This window comes from Leptonychotes weddellii, chromosome 5 (assembly GCF_054177405.1).
Source record: "Leptonychotes weddellii isolate Sample4059 chromosome 5, ASM5417740v2, whole genome shotgun sequence".
Lineage (NCBI taxonomy): Eukaryota > Metazoa > Chordata > Mammalia > Carnivora > Phocidae > Leptonychotes > Leptonychotes weddellii.
The window spans coordinates 159,155,544-159,177,334 of NC_138373.1; the positions used below are offsets into that span (position 1 = coordinate 159,155,544).

Consider the following 21,791-nt stretch of genomic DNA (forward strand, 5'->3'; position numbering starts at 1 on the left):
TCGTAGAAGATTTTACTGTCCGAGTTGTGAGAGTTAGTGAGTGAATGCGCAGAGAAGCACCTGTCGCCCCTCCACACACACACACGCACACAGCACACCCTGCCTGTGTCCTCCCGGTTTTCCAGCTCTTCCGCCAGGCCACCGGCCGCTGGGAGGCCCAGTGCCCAGCCCCTCCCCGGGGGGCGCGGGGAAGGCGCCTATAGGAAGGGGCTCATGCGGCTTCCCTTTCTGCGTTCACAAACTGCGGGGTGCAGCACATTCTAGAACACTGAGCAGTCGCCAGCCGGGGCCCCGGGCCAACCCGGCGGAGCGCGGACGACGCGCGTCCAGAGGCGCAGGGACCCCCCGCCCGGCCCGACCCGGCCCCCGCGATGCCGGCCCGCGTCCCCACGCTCGGGGCCCCGGGGCGGACGCGCCGCGTGTGGTTCGTGTGCGACGTCCTGGGCATCGCGTGCGCCGCCGGCACGTGGGTGCTGGTGCTGGGCGCCGCGGGCGCGCTGCTCCGGGCGCGGCTGCTCCCGGCCGGGGACGCAGCCTACGGCCTGGCCCACGGCGCGCTCTTCCACCTGCTGGCCTTCCTGGCGCTGGCGGCGCATGCGCGGGCCATGCTCACCGACCCCCGGCTCCGTGCCCCTGGGCGCCGCGCCCGGCGGTCCCCGCTGTCCCCTGTGCGGCTGCGCCCAGCCGCCGCGCGCGCATCACTGCATGGTGTGCCGGCGCTGCATCCGCAAGATGGACCACCACTGCCCCTGGGTCAACAACTGCGTGGGCGAGGGCAACCGGAAGTACTTCCTGCTCTTCACGCTCTACACGGCGCTGGGCTCGCTGCACCTGCTGCTGCTGCTCGGCGTGCCCGCCCTGCGCGGCTACGCGCGCGGGGACTGGGACTCGCGCAGCACCCTGACGCCGCGCGCCTCCCTCGTCTTCCTCCTCCTGGTGGCTCTGAAGGGCTTCCTCTTCGGCTCGGCCATGTTCGCCGCCCAGATGCGCGCCGTCTGCACCGACCGAACCAGAATCGAGCAGCTGCAGGGGGAGCGGGCCGGGCCGGGCGGCGGGTCCAAGTGGGTGAACCTGAAGGCCGTCCTGGGCCACCGCCTCTCCCTGGCCTGGATCAGCCCCTTCGCCTCCCCGCGACCTCAGAGGGCACGGGGGCCCCTCCGTGTGGTCTGACACTCGCCCGAGCAGACTCAGCCGCCATCTGCTGAATCCCCAGCGGGTGTTGAGGGGAGTCTCCACAAGAAGTCACCTTGTGTCCTGTCCACGGACAAGACCACCACGACAGAGAAGAAAAAAGCCCCAGGCTGTCTTCTGAGCAGAGTCAGAAGCCGGACAGCCGAGTCTGAGCCGGACAGCCGAGCCTCCTAGAAAGTTCACAGGCCAGGAAGGTGAAGGATGCTGTCGCTTTTTAGCTCTGTCGATGCTTTTCTGTGGAAAACAATTAAATCCGCATCATCTCTGAATGCGGTGTCCTGGATTAGTGCGAGTCCTTGTCAAATGTGGTAACTGCAGCCCGCGGCCCCATTCTGCTGTGCAGAGCTGCACGGTGCGGGACGCGGTCCCCGAGCATCCTCGGGCTCCCGACAAACCCGGCTCCACCGTGCTGGATTATTTTCTATTAGCTCTTGGATTTTTGTGTTTATGCTCACCAGTGAAATGTGCCTATAAATGTTCATTCTTTTATTAGCCTAATCTATTTGTAATTTACTCCAGATCACACTAGTCATAGAAAATGAGTGAGGTGTGGCTCTTTATATATGTTCTTTTTTTTAAGACTTTTATTTATTTATTGGTCAGAGAGAGGTAACACAAGCAGGGGGAGTGGCAGGCAGAGGGAGAGGCAGACTCCCCGCGGATCGGGGAGCCCGCTGCAGGACTCGATCCCAGGACCCTGGGATCAGGACCTGAGCCGAAGGCAGTTGCTTAACCGACTGAGCCACCCAGGCGCCCAATATATGTTCTGAACAACCTGTGTGAGATGAGCACTACCTGCTCCTTGACTGTTTGGTGGGTCTCACTACTCCAACCGTCTAGGTTTGGTTTCTTCTTTAACTTTTCATTTTGAGATAACTGTAGATTCACATGCAGTTGTAAGAAATAATAGAGATCCCATGTACCCTTTGGGCTGACTTCTGGCGTAACTGCAGTAAAATATCCTGCAAGGAAATCCACACTGATACAACCCACTAACTTCATTCAGTTTTCCCAAGTTTTATATGTACTCACTTGGGGGCGGGCGGCCCATGTAATTTCATCACGTGTGTAGGTCTGTGTAGGCACCACCATACATCCAGCCCCCTTCGTCCCCCAGCAGTGCCTGATCTGTTCTCCATCTGGTTTTGTCATTTCAAGAATGCTTTCTAAGTGGAATTACACAACATGTCAGTATGCCATCTGAGATTGCCTCTTCCGCTCAACATAATCCCCCTTGAGATCCATCTAAAGTGTCTCCTGTGTCAAGAGGTCATTCCTATTTGTTGCTGAGGAATATTCCACGATATCCACAGTTTAACCATGTGCCCACTGAAGGACATCTGGGTGTCTCCACTTGTCAGCTACTGGAAATAAAACTGTTATGGACATCTGTGCGGATTTCGTGTGAACGTAAGGCTTCCTCTCTCTGGGCCGAATGCCCACGAGGGCAGTTGCTGGGTCGTATGGTAGTTGCGTGTTCCGTTTTATGAGAAGCTGCCGTAGTCTTCTGCAGAGGGGCTGTACTGCGGTATGCTTCCATCAGCAGTGTGTGGACGATCTGTTCTCTCTGCACCCTCTCCCGCGTTCGGCGTTATCACTGTTTTTGTTTACTTTAGCCATTCTGATAGGTGTGCGTTGATACTTCATTGTGGCTTCCATCGCATTTTCCAAATGGCCAAGGATGCTGAGCATCCTTTCGTGTGCTTATTTGCCCTCTGTGCAGCCATTTCAGTGAATGTCTGTCCATGCCTTTCACCCATTTTCTGATTGGATGGTTTGTAATGTTGAGTTTTGGGAGTCTTTCTAGATTCCTCTGCAGTCCTTCATCAGACAGGTGGTTTGCAAACCGTTTCTCCCAGTCTGCGGCCTGTCTTTCCATCCTTCTTTTTTTTTTTTTTTTTTAAAGATTTTATTTATTTATTTGTGAGAGAGAGCACATGAGAGGGGGGAGGGTCAGAGGGAGAAGCAGACTCCCTGCTGAGCAGGGAGCCCGATGCGGGACTCGATCCCGGGACTCCAGGATCATGACCTGAGCCGAAGGCAGTTGCTTAACCAACTGAGCCACACAGGCGCCCTGTCTTTCCATCCTTCTGCACAGGCTCATGCACAGAGCAGAGGTTTCTCACTGTGATGAGACCCAGTTTATCAGGTTTTGTCTTTATGGACCATGCTCTGTGTCACGTCCAGGAACCCTCTGTCCAGCCCCAGGGCCCAAAGACTTTCTGCTATCTTTTTTCTACAAGTTTTATGTTTTATATTTAAATCTGTGGTCCATTTTGAGTTAATTCTGTACAAGGTGTGAAGGTTAGGTCATGTGTAGACACCAAGTTGTGCAACACCCACCTGTTGAGCAGCTATGCTCCCTCCACTGAAGGGCTTCTGCACGGTTGTCAGAATCCACTGGGTGTATTTATGTGGGTCTATTTCTGAGCTCTCCATTCTGTCCTACTGATCTATGTCTCTGTCCCTCAACAGATACCCACTGTCTTGGTAACTGTAGCCCTATAATGTGGCACAGTGGTTTTTCCCACTTTTTCCAAGGTGCTTTTAGCTATTCTAGGTACCGAGTCTTCCCACATAAAGTTTAGAATAAGCTTGTCTACATCAACAAAGAAAACCTTGCCGAGATTTTGAGAAGAATTGCATTAAACCTATAGATCATTTTGGAGAACGATTGACGTCTTCTCCCTTGTGAGCCTTGCCATCCATGGACATGGTGTGTCTCTGCATTCATTTCAGTCTCTTTTGTTTCTCACACCAGCATTTTGTAATTTTTACCATATAGATCCTGAACATGTTTCATTAATTTATACCTAAGTATTTCATTTTCTTTGGATCAATTATAAATGGTTCTGTGTGTTCAATTTCAGTTTCCACATGTTTGTTTCTAGCATGTATGTTCATCTTGTATCCTGCCACCTTGCAGAATTCACTTATATGTTCTAGTTTGGTTTGGTTTTGTTTTATTTCTGTAGATTTCTTGGGATTTTCTATGTAGACAATCATGTCATCTGAAAATAATGACAGTTTTATATTTTTATTTCTAGCATATCTGTCTTTTATTTCTTTCTCTTGCCCTATCACATTGTCAGAACGTTCAGAGCATATTGAATAACAGAATGGAAGCTTTCTGAAGGGAGAGGTCTTTGCTTACCATTTCAACACTTACAACCCATGACTCTTGGACTTCTTTTTGCCCAAACTTGTACATTCTTTTCTAGAAATGGTTTTCCTCTAGATTTTCAAATTTATCAACATGCATTGTTCCTAAAACTCTTTTATTATTATTATTATTTTTAAGGAGGCTCCATGCCCAGCACGGAGCCCAACGCAGGGCTTAAAGTTACGACCCTGAGATCAAAACCTGAGCTGAAATCAGTCGGATGCTCAACTGACTGAGCCTCACAGGCGCCCCTGTTTTTAAATTGTTGTTCAGCCTTTAGCAATTCCACTTAATTTCACTTTGTACTTTATTTACACTTCCTCTCTTTTTTTTCTGTGGCCTTGACAGCATCAGTCTACTGACTGGTTTTTCCATAAATAGCTTTGGGTTTGTTTTTTCTCTATTATTGTTCCAGGAGATGTTGTCAAGTTCCTTATTTCAGTGAGTTCTACCCTTTTTTTATTTTTTTTTAAAGATTTTATTTATTTATTTGACAGAGAGAGACAGCGAGAGAGGGAACACAAGCAGGGAGGAGTGGGAGAGGGAGAAGCAGGCTTCCCCTTGAGCAGGGAGCCTGATGTGGGGCTCGATCCCAGGACCCTGGGATCATGACCTGAGCCGAAGGCAGACGCTTAACCACCTGAGCCACCCAGGCGCCCCTACCCTTTTCTTTATTGATTTCTTTCTTGTTTCCTTGGATTTTCTCTGTAGCTCTTTTTTAAACCTCTTGAATTGAATGGCTTACTTATTTATTAATTTTCTCCTTTTTCAATAAGTATACTTAAAGCTGTAACATCTCCTCTGCGTGGTAGTGTACATTCAAATTTTGATACATAAAATATTCAGTGTCATTAAGGCTTAAATTTCTTTTTTTTTTTCTTTTTCCATTTATTTTTTTTAAGCATATATACATTTTTTCCATTTTATTTTTTTCATCATGATTAGTACCCTCCTTAATCCCCATCACCTATTTCACCCAGCCCCCGCCCACCTCCCTCCCCTCTAGTAACCATCAGTGTGTTCTCTAGAGTAAAGAATCTGTTTCTTGGTTTGTCTCTCTCTTTTTTTTCCTTTGCTCATTTTTCCTTTGCTGTTTTGTTTCTTAAATTTCACATGTGAGTGAAATCATATGGTATTTGTCTTTCTCTATTTGTCTTAGCATAATCCTCTCTAGTTCCATCCATGTCATTGCAAATGGCAAGATTTCATTCCTTTTGATGGCTGAGTAATATTCCATTGTGTATATATACCATCTCTTCTTTATTCATTCATCTGTCAATGGACACGTGGGCTGCTTCCATAATTTGGCTATTATAAATGATGCTGCTATAAAGATAGGGGATACATGTATCCTTTGAATTAATGTTTTTGTATTTTGGGGGTAAATACTCAGTAGTGTGATTACTGGATCACAGGCCAGTTCTATTTTTAACTTTTGAGGAACCTCCATACTGTTTTCCAGAGCGGCTGCACCAGCTTGCATTCCCACCAACAGTGCGGGAGGGTTCCCCGTTCTCTGCATCCCCGCCAACATTGGTTGTTTCTTACGCTGTTGATTTTAGCCCTTCTGACAGGTGTGAGGTGGTATCTCATTGTGGTTGGGATTTGCATTTCCCTGATGATGAGTGATGTTGAATTCTTTTCATGTGTCTGTTGATATCTGGATGTCTTCTTGGGAGAAATGTCTATTTATGTCTTCTGCCCAATTTTAGAGTACTTGTTTTTTTAGTATTGATTTGTATCCGTTCTTTATACATTTTGAATACTAACCCTTTATCAGAGATGTCATTTGCAAATATCTTCTTCCGTTCAGTATGTTGCTTTTTAGTTTTGTTGATTGTTTCCTTCGCTGTGCAGAAGCTTTTTGTTTGGGTGAAGTCCCAATAGTTGATTTTTGCTTTTGTTTTCCTTGCCTCAGGAGACGTATCTAGAAAGATGTTGCTACAGCTGATGTCAGAGAAGTTACTGCCTCCGTTCTCTGCTAAGATTTCTAAGGTTTCAGGCCTCACGTTTAGGTCTCTCGTCCATTTGCAGTTTACTTTGTGTGTGGTGCAGGACCGTGGTCCGGTTTCACTCCTTCACACGTCGCTGTCCGGTTTGTTCAGTGGATGGCTCTGTGAAGTTCGGCGGATTTCAGATTCCTAGCTGCACCAGCGCAGCCGGGGTGCTGACCCACTGAGGCTCCACTCATCGCATACGGAGCGTACCGCCGCGGAAGCAGAAGGAGAACTCCGCGGACACGAGCTCGCGGCTGTGGAAAAGGGGCCGCTAGTGCAGCCGGCGGCGCGGGAGGCGCTCGGCCCCTTGGCCCCCGGCCCCGCCAGGCACAGTCTGGTCTGCCCCGCATGCGGGGGGGCCAGCCGCGGCGGGACCGCACGTGGAGCACCGCCTCCACCACGTGGGCCACTGCAGGCTGCCCGGTTTCCTTAGAGATGCGTGCCTGGGCCGGAGAGCTCCCACTCCAGCTCGCTCAGGCCGCATTTCCCGCGCATCACACTGACTCAGGAGCCAGAAGGGCCGCGGCCGGCAGCGGCAGGTCGTGGGGAGGGTGGCCATCAGCTGAGGCCCCGCCCCCTCCCCCGAGGCTCCGCCCCTCTCCGCGGCTCCGCCCCCGCCCCTCCGAGGCTCCGCCCCCGCCCCCGCCACGGCTCTGCCCCTCCAGGGACGGCAGCACGGTCCCCCGGGACAGCGTCTCTCCTTGTCAAAGGCGAGCGGTGGCAGCTGGTGGCAGCCTGGCCTGGCCCGGCTCGTGAGAAGCAGTCGCCCCTCCAATGCTGAAACGATGAAGGGCAGAGTGTCACCCGCCCGGCCGTCCTGCTCCCCCGTTCCCGCCCGCGGCCGCCGAGGTCTCCTTCCCGGGGGACCCTGTTGTCCTTTCACCCTGAGGCAGGGCAGCGGCAGGCGCCCACGAGGGCCCAGGGAACCCGAGCCGCAAGCAGGCCCCGGGGAGCTGTCCTGGCAGAGCGGGCGGGCAGAGCGGCCTGGCGCGGGTCCGGCAGCGGCTCCCCGCCCGTGGGGAGCAGAGGGAAGGGGCGCCAGGGGCCCCCGGAGCCGAGGCCCCAACGACGGGTCAGCAAGGTGCCACCTGGCGGCCTCCCCTGCCCCCCAAAGCTGTCTGGAGGGCCCAGCCCCCACCCGTGACCCGTCGCCCCCACGTGGGGCCGTGGGGTCCAGCGGGAGCGCACACAGCCTCACCGAGCCGAGCCTGGTCTGGGGCCAGGTCTCCGTCGCGTGGAACAGAGTCTCCGGCAGGACCGCCGGCAAACCCGCCGGGGGGACCAGGAGGAGCCCTTCCCCCTCGGGCGTGAGAAAAGGGGCTGAGGCTTTAGCGGTCTGACAGCTTCTTACAGAGTCTACGCTTACCATCAACCCAGAAATCGCTCTCCGCACGTTGGCTCAAGAGACCTGAAAACGCTTCCACACAAAACCTGCAGGCGGATGCTCACAGCAGCCGTGGCCTCGGGGCCCGGGCCTGCAGGCACCGGGATGTCCTTCAGCGGGAGGATGGACATCGGAGCCGCGGCCCATCCACGCAGCGGACACCCCTCCCGGTACAGGGATGAACCACGACCACACGGCAGCACGGCGCACCTTAAACACATTTTTCTGAGTGGCAGAGCCAGACCCACAAGACCCCATCTCGTGTGGTCCATTTATAGGCATTCTGGAAAAGGCAGAACTCTAGGGACAGGAAACCCGTCCGTGGTTTGGGATGGATTGGCCTCAAAGGGACAGAGAAGATAACTTTAAGGGTGATGAGGGTGCTCTGTATGAATCCGGGGTGGGGGGTACGTGGGTCCGTCAGTCTTTCAGGACCCGGTGAGCTTTGCCACATTTGTTATGGACTGAACTGTGTCCCCTCAAAATTCCTGTGTTGAGGCCTTAATCCCCTGTGTGACTTTATTTGGAGATAAGGCCTTTAGGGAAGTAATTCAGGTTAAATGCAGTCATAGGGTGGCTGTGATCCTATGTCCCCGGTGTCCCTGTGAGGAGGAGAGCCTGGAGCTCTGTCTCCCCGACGCCGGCGCGGAGAAGGCGGCCCTGAGCTCACCAGAAACCCGCCCTGCCGACCCTCTGGCCTGGGACTTGCGGCCTCCAGCACCGGGAGAAGTACGTGTCCGTGTGAGTGTTAAGGCCGCCCGAGCGGGCTAAGACAGTGTGCAAATCAGAAAGCTCAAAGAGAAGGAGTTGGGGGGGCCCCCCAGGACGGAATGCAAACCGTGACAAGTGGATGTAAGGGCGCTGAGACCAGACGTGACCTCCCCGAAGCCGGGAGGACAGTACCGAGCGCCAGTGAGCACAGGGCGTGTGGAGCGGCCGCTGTGGGCGCTGGTCCCTGCCCAGGGGAAGGCAGCTTCGAGCGAGCGCATGGCTGGTAACTCACGCGGACCTCCTGGCAGCCCCCGGAGCCCCAGCAGCCATGCCCTGGTGTCCAGATGTCAGCCGCTAAGCAAAGAATCCAGGACCCTTGGAGGAAGGCCGGTTCCAGGTCTGGGGCAGGAACTCCCTGCAGCACCTTCTCAACTCTGCCGTAAAGCCGAAATCAATTCAAAATAATACCCTCAATAAGGGGCGGGCACCGCAGAAGCGGGGGCTGAACCGCACTGGAGCTTGAAAACAAACATCACCGTCCCAAGCTGATGTGGGGCTTGGACTATCCCAACGGGATTCTCTTTTAAAATGCAAGCAGAGTCCTTCCCTGTGGGGATCGAAGCAGCATATGGAACTTAAAAACTATAACTAATGAGGTAACATCTTTGGAAACAGTACACAAGGCATGAGAAGCTGCAGTTTATCTCCAGACTCCGCATCGAGGGAGCTCCGTGTCCAGGAGCCGTGCCACCCACCCAGAGAAGCTGTTTCAATCCCCGCGAAGCGATTGCTTTCTACAGGGAACTGATGGTCAGAGAGTCAACAGTCAGGGACTGTCCCCCCCGGGTCCCGAGCGGGGAGCCGGAGGCTGAGGAGCCGAAGTCCAAAAGGCGCCTGAGGGAGAGCGGAGGTGGCCGGTCCCTCATCTCGAAACCGAGGCAGTGGCAGAACCCTGTGGGCGCCGGGATCAGAGCATTTCACACCATCGCAGTGTCCACCGGTCTCAGAACCTCGTCTCTAAACCCTCGCGTCACCTGGAAAGACGGACACCTGTTTTAAGGCGGGACAAATGGTTGCATTTCCACAAACGTATTAGTCGTGGAAACCGTGAAAACGCAGCCCGTCCTCCTTGATTTCCACGCCGGCGCATTGGAGTCCGGGGGTCCCAGCCCCAGGAGCCCGATGGCACCGCAGTGGGACCCAGAGCCCCCTCGGGACACCGGGCCTCGGCTCCCGGGTGTGCACGCCCCAGGGGACACGCGCGCGGGCTCCCTGGTGTCTGGTGCTGGGCGGCCAGGCGTGCGCCCTCCCGTGCCCCACGCTGACCACCGGCCTTGGTGCCACTGGGATGGAGAGTGGGAAGTCATGGGGCAGAGGCACAGGGACTCCCTGCGTCGCTCTGTGAGACCCTCGAGGTTGGACGTTCCGCAGGTAAAGAAGAAGATCCTAATCTGCTTCTCCTCTTCTCCTGCCTTTTGGGTCTGCTCGCAGGAGGCTGTCCCAAGGTGAGAGCAGGAGATCTTCTCTGAGCAGGGGCCGTTAGACCATGCATGTGACCTCGCGCTGCTCGTGAGGTCACAGAAACCACAGGAGGGGCCGGAGGGCGGGCGAGCCCATGGCTGGCCGGACTGTGGCAGCTCCTCTCTGCTCTCCTCCCCTGCGGGCGGGCGGGAGGCCTCCAGCTCCTTGTCCCCCTTGGTGGGACTGCCCTGCTCCTCCCAGCCCCCTGCAGGCATGACTCCCAGGATCTCAAAGTGTTCCAGCAGCTTCAGGGTTTCTTCAAAAAAGGAAAACCTTCCCCGAGTTGTTTTCTTAAAGGGCCGATTTCCCTTACACAGCACATTGTGAGAAAAATGTAAATGAGGTTTTTGAGTATAGATTCAAACTGGTTACAAGATAATTGCTAACAACGAAAACGTATGGCTTTGCAGCCAAGTCTCCCATTCTAATTTTATACAAGAATTAGTTCACAAATATGTAATTCCAACTAGCATATGTTGTCACTTTTATGTCTGTACAATTTAGACTTTTACCCCTAACGTTATTTTAAACTTGTCTCGGGAGAATATTTAATATGAATTTGGCAAGTGACATTTCTGTGGACTCCTCTAGAGATGACATTTGTCAAGCTGCCGTCTGAGGGGTAATTTGTGTAATTTTCCGGGGTTCATTATTGCAGATATCAGCAATCAATATTTCTTCCCTCAAAAAGGACATCAGTTGGCTCTTAAGAATCCACAGAAAGCTTCCTCCTCTGCCTTAAGCTGTTCTGGGGAGTCTAGTGCACAGGAGGCTGATCAGCCCTCGGGGGAGCAAGGGACAGTCAGCTCTCTGAGACCCTGGGGGCTACAGGCAAGACGGCCCTGCAGGGAGAGACAGAGAAGGAGACAGACGGAGAGACACACGGAGTTGCACCAGGGAGCCTGGGGGGGACAGACATGGAGGTTAACCAGGGCCCTCACTACTGGGGCCACTGGAATGGGATGGGGACACGGTGAAGAGGGAAGGGTCCCCCAGGCTGTGCAGTTGGAAGCTGAATGAGTAGGGGCAGCCAGACCCCAGGGGAAGTTGTAAAGGCAAGGACATAACGGTGAGCCGATGGCGGCAGCTTCCACACAAGCCCTGGAGAGCTCAGAGAAGGGCAGACTCAGAGGGTACCCCTGAGGTCCTGTGGGAGGAACTGGCCCCAGGTGTCCCTCGGGCCTGATGACCCACGTGGACCCAGCAGTGGGCAAGGCAGGCCAAGGCTCCCTTCCCAGAAAGACATAACCGTGGAGAGACCCAGGCGCCTCCTGCCTGCCGCTGGCTCTGGGCATGCGGGAGAGTGACAAGGGGTCATAATTCTTTGCTGCTGTCCCCTGAAAGAATGGGCTCTGCTCCCCCACTGCCTGAATCAGGGCTGGCTCGTGACTGCCCAGCGCCCAGGCAACTGACCACTGACCAGCATCTCGTGAGCACGTCTGGCTGAGAGCAGAACCACCCCACTGAGCCCAGCTACAACGGCTGGTGCCATGTGTCCTGAGCCCGATAAATGGCTGTTTATGCCACTAAGTTCTGGGACTGATTTGTTATGCAGCAACAGCCAACTGATACAAGGTGTATGAGAGTCAGGTTCGTATCATTCTTTTATTACTCAATAGATAAAGATTGTTTGGATTATATGGAAGATACAAATAGTCAATATAAATGAACACCTGACTACCTACCACCCAGCCTTAAAAAAAAAAAACAATTTCTGAAGCCCCCTGTGTGGCCTTCCCCAATCTTCTTCCACCCCTGGGTGAAATGCCATCTTGAATTTTGTGTTTCCCATCCTCTGATTTTTTTTAAGATTGTGTTTATTTATTTATTTTAGAGAGAGAGAGTGCGTGCTCCTGGGGGAGGGGCAGAGGGAGAGAGAGAGAATCCCAAACAGATGTCTTGCTGAGCCTGGAGCCTGATGTGGGGCTCAATCTCATGACCTGAGCCAAAACCAAGAATCGGATGTCCAACCGACTGAGCCACCCACACACCCTGTCCCATCCCCTGGTTTTTCAAGTCATTTTTCCACACCTGCAAGCACCCCTGAGGGATGTGCTGCTCGGACTGGCCCCCAGCTCGGTGTAAATGGACCTTGCTGGCACACCTTGCCACACCACTTTCCACTAACATGAGGTCCTGGGGAGCGTTACTGCTGATGCACATGTCTGCAGTCCGTTCACTCTCGTGGCTGTATGGTATCCCACTGTCCAAATGTATCATGACTGGTTGACCCAGTCCACCAGGCTGGGGCTCAGGTTGCAAAATTTCAAACATTGCCATTGTCTTGCACGTGCCCCCTCCACCGCCACACACACCCCCCCCAGTGTGGGAGTCTCTCTAGGGCTTCCCACAGGTGTGCCAGGTGTCCAGGTGATGATCCACAGGGACAGGCATGGGGACGTCCACCGTGCAGCACGTACACACTCTGTCCTTTTCTGTGAGCACCATGATGGGAAGATGCTAGAACCACTTTTAGGGACACGTGTCTCCAACAGCGCTCATCCCACTTCGGGGCTCTCCAAAGTCACCAAACCAGTTTCCACTCCCAGACCAGCGTCCCAGCATCCTCACCAATGCTCGACGTTTTCAGACTGTGGACAGGTTGGGGAAATATCTCTAATGTTTCTAGTTATGGTTTTAATTTGCACTCAGCTAAATACTGGGAGTTTCTCTACTGGCCAGTCCTTTTCCTCTTGAAGGTTCAAATTCTTCACTCATTTTCATTTTCATTTTTTTTATTTTCATTTTTTTATTTTCATCTTATTTGTCTGTTTCTTATTGACTTGTAGGAGGGAGTTACACATTCCGAACACTAATCTTTTGTCAGTTGATTGCATTGCAAACAACTTCTCTCCACTGGTGGCCTCTGTGTTCCATTTATTTATGCTGTCTCCATGAATTTTAATGTAGCAGAATTTGTCAATTTTTTCCTTTATGTTTGTACTTCTGGGGTTTTGTTTAAGAAATTATTCCTTAGTCCATGGTCATAGTATGTTCTCTTAGGTTGTCTTATGAAAGCTTTATAAATGTGTATATTACTATTAAGCCCTTGATCCACCTGGAACTGATTTTTATACATGGAGTGAAGTAAGAATTCTTCCTCTTTCTTCTTTTAGATTTTAACCAATTTCTCCAGCTTCAATTATTGAAGAACCTCTTCTTTCCCCATTGACCTGCAATGCTAACTCTATTAAAAATCACACACGGGGCGCCTGGGTGGCTCAGTCGTTAAGCGTCTGCCTTTGGCTCAGGTCATGATCCCAGGGTCCTGGGATCAAGCCCCGCATCGGGCTCCCTGCTCCGCGGGAAGCCTGCTTCTCCCTCTCCCACTCCTCCTGCTTGTGTTCTTTCTCTCACTGTGTCTCTCTCTGTCAAATCAATAAATAAAATCTTAAAAAGAAAAAAATCACACACAGGTAAACACTTCAATCACAGATGTCCTCCCGAATTCTCTCTCCCTCGTCAGGACCTGCAGTCCGTCCACCAGAGTCCACCAGAGTCCATTTGTGCTCAGTGCAGTCCCCACCCCCCTGGGATGTCCACTTTCCTTTGCACCTCTAGCCTCTGATGACTCCTTACTTCCCTGGTAGTTCAGTGACCTGTTGGAAAGATCTTGCAAATACATTGTATCCAGCATTTTAATGGTTTTCAGTTGGATGAGGACATCCGCTGCCCCCAGCAATCACTGATGTTGATGAGAAGTCGTTTCCAATCTAGTTGTCTTTATTTTGGAAGTAATGTTTCTACTCTCTGGTAAAGTGTGATATTTTTATGTATTTGTGTGTGGGTGTGGGTGTGTTTGGTTTTTTTTTTTAAAGATTTTATTTATTTATTTGAGAGAGAGAGAGAATGAACAAGCAGTGAGGAGGGGCAGAGGCATAGGGAGAAGCAGGCTTCCCGCTGAGCAGGGAGCCTGACCCGGGGCTCGATCCCAGGACCCTGGGACCATGACCTGAGCCGAAGGCAGACGCTTAACTGACTAAGCAACCCAGATGCCCTGTGCGTGTGTTTTTTAATTGTCATATCATAATCCACATTTCTATGTTTGTGGGTGGGGGAGGAGGTAGAAGGGAGTCAGGTGGGAGCTGTATTTATATACGTGGGAATTAGAACCTGTGAGGCTTATCCTGATGGTCTGAACCCCCAAAAACGATGTTGCTCTTTCATTGGGCATCATTCATTCCCCTGCAAACCCTGCCTCCCTCCTCCAGGAGCTGCCACTTTGAACTGGACCCTCATCCTCACATATGACCTGACATTTCTCCACCGGGGCTTCAAATTAGAATCCTTGTGGAGTTTTGTTTTGGTTTGGTTTGGTTTGGTTTGGTTTTGGGTTTTTTTTTTTTTAAAGTGGTAGAGTAGACGTAACATAAAATTTACCATTTCAAATGTACGATTCAGTGACATTAATTACATTCACAATGTTGTGCAATATTTACCACTAATTCCTAAACTTTCTCATGAACCCAAACTGAAGCTCCAGCCACGGGGCAGTAACTCCCCATTCCCTCTCTCCCAACCCTGTAACCTCAGTCCTGAATCTGAACAATGGAGGTAACTTACATAGTTAGAACCATACAATATTTGTCCTCTGGTGCCTGTTTTATTCATATAAATGTATGCCTATATCCCTCTTGCGTTACACCATTTCAACATGATCAAGGTGTGTATTTGTTTTATTTATTTTGCTTAGTAGAAAATGCTTTCTTTGGTCTTGGAAACCCTCTAAAGCCTATTACCTGTCCAAGCACAACCTGTGCACCACCCTCCTGTCCCTCTTCTGGGATCTTAGCAGATGTGGCTGGACTTGCTTGTCCTGTCTCCCTTCCTGTGTCTCTTCTTTGTGAGGAAGTGACTTCTCAGATCTACCTCTGAACTCACTAATTTTCTCATCAACTGAGTCTGGCTGACATGAACCTGCCAGTTCACATTCAGAGACTATTTGGATTTCTATGACCTCGATCTGCTTCTCCATCATCCGTGCACAGCCCACCTCCTCTGTGCATAGTGTTCTATTTGCTTTGTGGTTCCTGCCTTATTTTTTCTCTTTAAAGGATCTCTTAGAATGTTCCATCACCTCTCGTTTTTGGGGGCTCATGCTCCGGTTTCTGTCATCAGCTCTGCTGCCCTCTGGGTAATTCATCCCCAGTGGATTTTTCTCCACGGCTACCTCTTGTGCCTTAACTTGTGGAAACATCCCCCTGACCAGGACATGGGATTTTTACTAAATCTAGATAATATTTGTATGTTTACTTCTTAAATGGTATTCCCACAGGACAGGGGGTATAAATCCCACCTCACACAAATGCATGATTCAGCCACGGGTTTCTAAGTTCATTCTATCAACAAACGCTTAAGTGAGCATGCATTCCGTACCAGGCACCTCTTAGCTGACGCCTGAGCCCACCCCAAGCCTGGCAGTTGGCTGACTGGCAGGCCACTGCCCCAGCTTGCCAGTGGGTTTCTAGTCCCCTGTTCACAGAGCGGGAGGCCTCTGAGACGTCCCTGGCTCCCTGTGTGGTGCCCACGTGGGCCTTACTCCTGAGTCCTCAGCGGCTCCTTCCCCCCAGCTCAGAGCCCCTTCTTCATGTCTAGATCACGAGATTCCCATCCCTTTATCTCCTCTTTGCGTTCCTTGGACCATCAGCATCTCTGTGCTTGCAAGGGGGGGCGGAGCTCAGTGTGGGGCAAAGGGAGGGGCTTGTTGCCCAGCAACGCCAAGTGGGAAATGCTCCCAGCAGCATCTGAGCTGCTGAATCGAGGGTGCTGCAGGAGATCAGTGCCCCCTCTGTCCCACTGCCTCGCTCACTCGCAGCACGGGGACCCCCACTCAGCCTAGGAGCCAGAGCCAAAGTGGGTCTTTCCCCATGAACCAGCAAAGGCAGGGCCAGGCCTCAGGTGGGGAGGGGTCAACCTGCCCCCAGGCGGTGCCTGGTCTCCCAGGATCACTGCGTCCTGTCACCCTGGGGGTGGGTGCGGAGGAGGCACTGCACCTGAGTTATCCCCCATGCCAGGAAGGGGGTGGCAAGGTGGGCTCCTGGTGGTCAGCGCTCCAGGCATCTCCCCAGGGGCGCCTCCCAGGCCTCCAAAGTCCCAACCAGGCGCCCCTCTGCCCGCCACCCCACATCTGCCCAGCTCCTTCCTCCACTTGCAGAAGACCTGGTGCCAGAAGGCTGGGAGCTGAGCCAGAACCCACATCAGCATCCCCACCCGTGAACCATTGGGTCTGGGCCGGCCCGAGACTCCTCGCCTGGGCGGGTGAGCATGTGGGGTCATCGGGACACCAAGACTGTCACCCTCAGCCTCAAGGCCTCTCTCCTTGACCCTTCTCCCCTCCAGCCAGAGCGAGAGCCCCCAACACCTGCAGTCGGTTCCCTGCCTGGGGTGGGGCGTCCTCGGTGCCCTGGGGTGACTTCTGCTGCTTAGCAGGCCTTGGGGTCCGTGGTGCTGGGTCACCTGCCTTTGATGGTGGGGCGAGAGGCTCTGGTTGCCAAGGAGTGGGTGTCAGAGGGTGGGGACACGGGCAGCAGGGAAAAGGAAGAGCAGTTCCCCCTAGCTGGGCACAGTCCCTGCTGTTCATCCGCAACATGTGATTAAAACAAGCCTCCAACTCCATTCCCACCGAAAAAAAAGGAAAAAACACAGCTAAAAACTGGGAAAGGTTTCTAAACGAGCATCTGTCGGAAGCACAGGGCCAGCAAGCTCAATTATAAGCGTCTCCGGAAGCTGCGAAAAAATCAATCTCCTTTCATCATGGAAATAATGAAATTGTCCATATTCCTGCCCAAAATGTTGGCTCCCGGAGCTGTGCAGAGCCTGGCGGCAGCCCTGCCCCCACAAGGTCCCAGGAAGGCACTAGGGTATGGGGGAGGGGGCGCTCTGTGTGGGGCCCGAAGGACACGGGCTGGAAGGCCCCAAGCTGCCACCGCCAAGGGGGAAATGGGGACGCTGACAGGATGGGGGGAAGAGAAAGCTGTTCCTGCTGCCTTCCCCAAATGCCCTACCTCCTCTCGCACACAGTGGGAGGCGAAGCCCTCGCTGACCAGGGGACCTCCCCGTGCCGTTCCCCCGCCCCCGTGGACGTTGGGAGGTCAGAGCCCACACACCATTCCTGAGCCCCCAGAGCCGGGCCGTGTGCCATCGCCCCAGCGACTCGAGGCACCCCGAGGGCGGCATGCTCCCCGCATCACGCAGAAGGAGCGCGGGGCTCAGCACTGTGTGAGGGCACCAGGCCCACGCCTGGCCTCCCTCTCCGGTCTCCCAGACCACTGGTAAAAAAAAAAAAAAAAAAAATTCAACTGAATGCATTTGAAGATCGGTTTTATTGAACGATTCATGAGGTCAGCAGCGTCCCTTCCAGCCCATGGAGCGGAAAGGTTTTTAAAGGCAGGAGAAAGGCAAGGAAGGAGGAATTCATTAGCAAGGAAAGCTTTGTTTGGGCAGGCCGCCCTCCCAGGCGGAAGGGTCTCCCCGGGGATGGCCTCCTTGTGCTGACCAGGAATTCGGGCTCCGCTGTTTCGAGGTTCCATCTGGGCTGGGATCGCGCTCCGGTTTGCTGAAGGCCCTCCCGTGGTTCTGCCTCATCCCCCAGAGCAGGAACCCGAGCCCAGCCCGGCGCCCGCAGCGTGGATGGTGCCCCAGCTCGTGGAGGAACCTGGGCAGCTCACGAGTCACCTGCAGGCGCTTACAGACCGGGAGCTGAGCAGACACGCGTGCGGCACATGGGGGACGTGGTGCCCGTGGTTCTGCTACACGCACTTGGAGGAGGTGGTGTCCCCTGCTTGGCGCGCCCGGCGGGTCGTCCTGGGAGCCGTGGCCCCGAAGCTGCCGTGAGCGAGCTGCAGGCCGGTGGACCCCAAACCAAATGCTCTGCAGCCCCTCCCACCCTCGGAGTGGGGACGGACATTCTGAGTTCCCATAGGTTCACTGACAGGACTGTGCTCATCACGCTTCTGAGAAGGACGGCTTCTGAGGTGGGGTCGGGGCGGGGGACCGATAATACGCTCCAAGTTGAGGGGTGGAGACGCGAGAAGTCTCCGAAGGGGTTTTCCTATGTTACAGACTCGGATCCGGAGGTCGGGCTGTTGTGAGGCTAAGGCTGGGTTTTGCCTCCAGCCGAGAACGAACGAACGCAGGCAGAGGTTGGGGTGTTTGGGACGGCTGCAGGCTGCGAGATGTCATTCTACCTGCATTTCTTTCTCCTTTGCTCCCCTCATCAGCTTCTACTGCTGAAGGCAAACAAAAAGCAGAATATCCCCTCCCCCCACCGTGGAACCCCCCCCTCTCCAGAGGAACCTGGCCAAGGGGGTCACAACACTCCCCCACCTCCTCTTCTTGCCCCCCTGGGCCTTTAGGGACCCGGGTCTGCCAGCACCCAGCCAGGGCCGGCGGCATGAGAAGCAGGTACTGCGTCCATCCGACAACCTCTGGGCGGGGGAGGTGATACGGGGACAAGAACGGGGTGGGGGGGCTTGTTTCTCATCCATCTTCAACCTAAAGAGAGCTGGGAGTTATTTTATAATGAAACGCAAGAGCTTCCCACCCCACTGCTAGCACACCTTTCACTGGGAGCAAATGCAACACCCACAACGCAGGTGGAGAGACTGGAGGGCTTCCCAGAGGCGGAGAAATGGCCTGCTCCCAGGCCCTCACTCCAGGACAAGCACAGGAAGTCTGCAGGCCCGTGCAGGGCCCACTGTCTCTGTGGCCCACGGTCCTGAGGGGCTGGAGGACCCAAACAGCATTTGCGGATGGGCGTGAGTGACCCAGAGGTTGGGGGTCACACCAGCCAGCTTGGCCCTGCCCACGTGGACTCAGGATGCTCACGCTGGAACCGTGGCCTCCAAGCCTGCTGGCCAGCGACACTCACAACCAGGGGGTGCAGGAGCCTGGCTCTGCCCGCTGCCCGCCCTGGGCCTCGCTCGGGGGGGACCAGAGTCCAGGCCCTGGCTCCGGCAGGCTCCACACCTCCAGTGGCCCCCGCTGGGCCCGGAGTGAGAGAGACTGCTGCTCATCTAGATTCTGCTCGTACGTAAATTGTCATCAGATAAACTGATGGCACCATGACTCCAGAAACGCAGCCCCTGTTTAGTCTGGACTAAAGTCACGACTCCAGCCGCAAATAATATAACCACGGCCGCGATAATGGGGCTCCGCACGCGGGCGCTTCTCGCTGCCGCCCACACCCATCCAGCCACCCTCTCCCACGCCGTGGTTTACTTGTTGATGCACAGAGAGAATCACGACTGCTCTTTTGAGGATACGAGACACAATTTAACACACATATCAGGGACTTCTAGAAAATTCTGAACTTTTCAGGACCCCTCAGAAGACAGGCCGGGAGCAGCAGGGGAACCCTCGAGGGAAGTTGTCTGGTGTTCACTGATTTTAACCAGTGACATCCTGCTAAGGGACTGGCACTGCAGCTTTTGGTGAGCGCCCGTGGCTGCAGGCGCTGTGGACGTGCGACCAGGCAGGTGTGCGGAAGGTGGATGCGACTCTGTGCTACTTGGCCCCGAGGAAAGGGGCGAGCCCGGGAGACGGGCACCTGTCAGGCCCCCGAGCCCAGGACCCGCCCTGGCCTTCCACTGGCGATGGAAGGAGGCCTTGTGGGTGGCACCTGGACACCGCAGGTGGGCCTCACCCTTTGCCCCCACGACCTCCTCCCTTTGCCCCACATCCTTCTTCCTGCTACCATCCAGAGCACCTGGAGCTGCCATTCCAAATCCAGGACGTCCTTGCAGGGCAGGTGAGGGACCCCCACCGGCTCCCGTTACCAAGCTCAGGGAAGGCGCCATCCGGTCACCCCCGATCATGCATCCACGGAGCTGAAGACGAGCGTAGCATCCTTCCCCCAGAGCTCGGTGGCTGCAGGGTTGGGGCAGAGTAGATGCTCCATAAATGGGGAACTCCATCCCGGTTTATCCCTGTGTCCCCAAAATAAGGTTGGGGCCTCACTCTCAAAAGGGTCCCTACTGGCCAATAAGTTATCCTATCAATGCTTATCCTATCAATAAATCAATCAACATTGTGATCAAGGACGGCACAATCCGCGCCCACCGCTGTGGGTCATGGACGAGCCGTGGGACTCGGGGGCACACGGAAGCAGCTCAGGTGCCTTAATTTCAAGCAACAAGCAAATTCCCACTTGCTAACTGATGATAGGACATTCCAGGAGGGCTGAAACGTTCGCGAAAGAGGGCCCAGAGAGGCAGGGACGGCTCTCGAAGGGTCCGGGCCCCGGAGGACGGGGTCCTCAGGGCTCTCAAGGACCTGTGGCCCGAGAGACTGAAAAGAACATCGGAGCTCGTGGAGGAAGGCTTGCTCTCAGCTCACAGAGAGCAGAAGGGAGGCCAGAGTAGGTGGAGAAAGGAGAAACCGTCACAAAGGTTTAGCAGAACCATCAACCACATGCCAGGGTCATAGAGGACGCGCCACAACTGGGGGGGTGCCCAGAGTCGCGGCTCAGGATAGTGTCCGGCAGGGGCACAGCTCTCTGCGCCGTTCCGGGAACGCAATTTAACAAAACAGATACATCCACATGCCCATTAATCCACGTTTTAAAATAGATAATCCAAATTATGGGGGAGGGGACAACTCGGACACAAAGACATTTATTGCACTGTTATTTATGAAATGAAAATTCAGAACGGCTTCAGGACCCAGCAATAAGGAAATAGGTAAATTGTGTGTATCCAGCCACTCGGCAATATACGCACAAGGTCGTCTGGTGGGTAAAACACCAAGGACGTGCTAATGACAAAATGTTACATTAAAAATTACAAAATGCCTTTAGGATACAGTCAGATCTATGTATTAAAAAATGTTGCTGGAGGAAAGTATCAGGATGAAATTGACCCGTATAACAGAAGTTATCTTTGTTTGGTAGATCTACAGCTGACTTTAAAAATCCTAATTTTAAGTATTTTTCAAATTCTTTTAAATAAACACACATCACTTTTATAATGTAGTGGTGTACATATTTTTAACTGAAGCAAAGAAATCATTTGTATTGATAAGCACTCTAAGATTTCATGATTTGGGCACTTTTGAGAAGTCCAGCAGAGACGTCCCCTCCCGCTCCCATCTGCGCTCCCAGGGCTCCCGGGTGCCACTGGCTCAGAGGGCTCCCGGTCGTCCCCAAGGGGGCACGGCCCCTGTGGGCGTCCCATAAATGCCAGTGAATGAGCGAATGTTTTCCTGAGTGCCTGCTGCAGCGAGGCTCTGCTAAATGAATAAACCCTAACAAAACAGGCAGACCTCCAAAGCGGAGTGGCCACTGGATGTGGAGGTCACGTGAGTCTGTTTACTTGCTCACTGACTCTCCCCACAAGGAGGCAGGGACCCATCTGTGCATCCAGCCCTGGGTCCCCAGGGCCTGGACCCAGGCTTGGCCCAGCAGAGGGTGCCTGGGTCCACACTGAAAGGACTAGTCCATCATTGCTGTTTCCAGGAGGGCCTGGGGCAGGGGACAGCGTCCTGGAGGAGGCATCAGACACCACCAGGCAAGCATTCCCCCAGCCAGCCCTCCGCAGGGGCAGCACCACCATCCACACTCTACCCTACTTCCGGGGCCCAGACCCTGCACCTGGGCTTTCTCTGAGGAGCGAAGTTGTCTCCCCCAGGACATGGCCTCCAGTCCAGACCACACACATTCCCTTTCCTCCTTGGGGGGTTTTGGAGAGAAGGACTTACCCCACCACACGCCACTGGAACTAGAGGGGCTGGATTGTGCTCGATGGATAGAAGGGTGCTTGCCCCCAGAAGACCCCCATGTACCCCTGAGGATGGCCCATCTCAGCGAGCATGGGGTCCGCCTGCCTTG

At 53.8% G+C, this 21,791-nt stretch overlaps 1 pseudogene; it reads left to right on the forward strand.

Annotated features, from left to right (window-relative positions):
• The first annotated feature begins 371 nt into the window (after positions 1 to 371).
• Positions 372 to 1,170, forward strand: LOC145721374 (palmitoyltransferase ZDHHC3 pseudogene; annotated as a pseudogene).
• Positions 1,171 to 21,791: the final 20,621 nt, after the last annotated feature.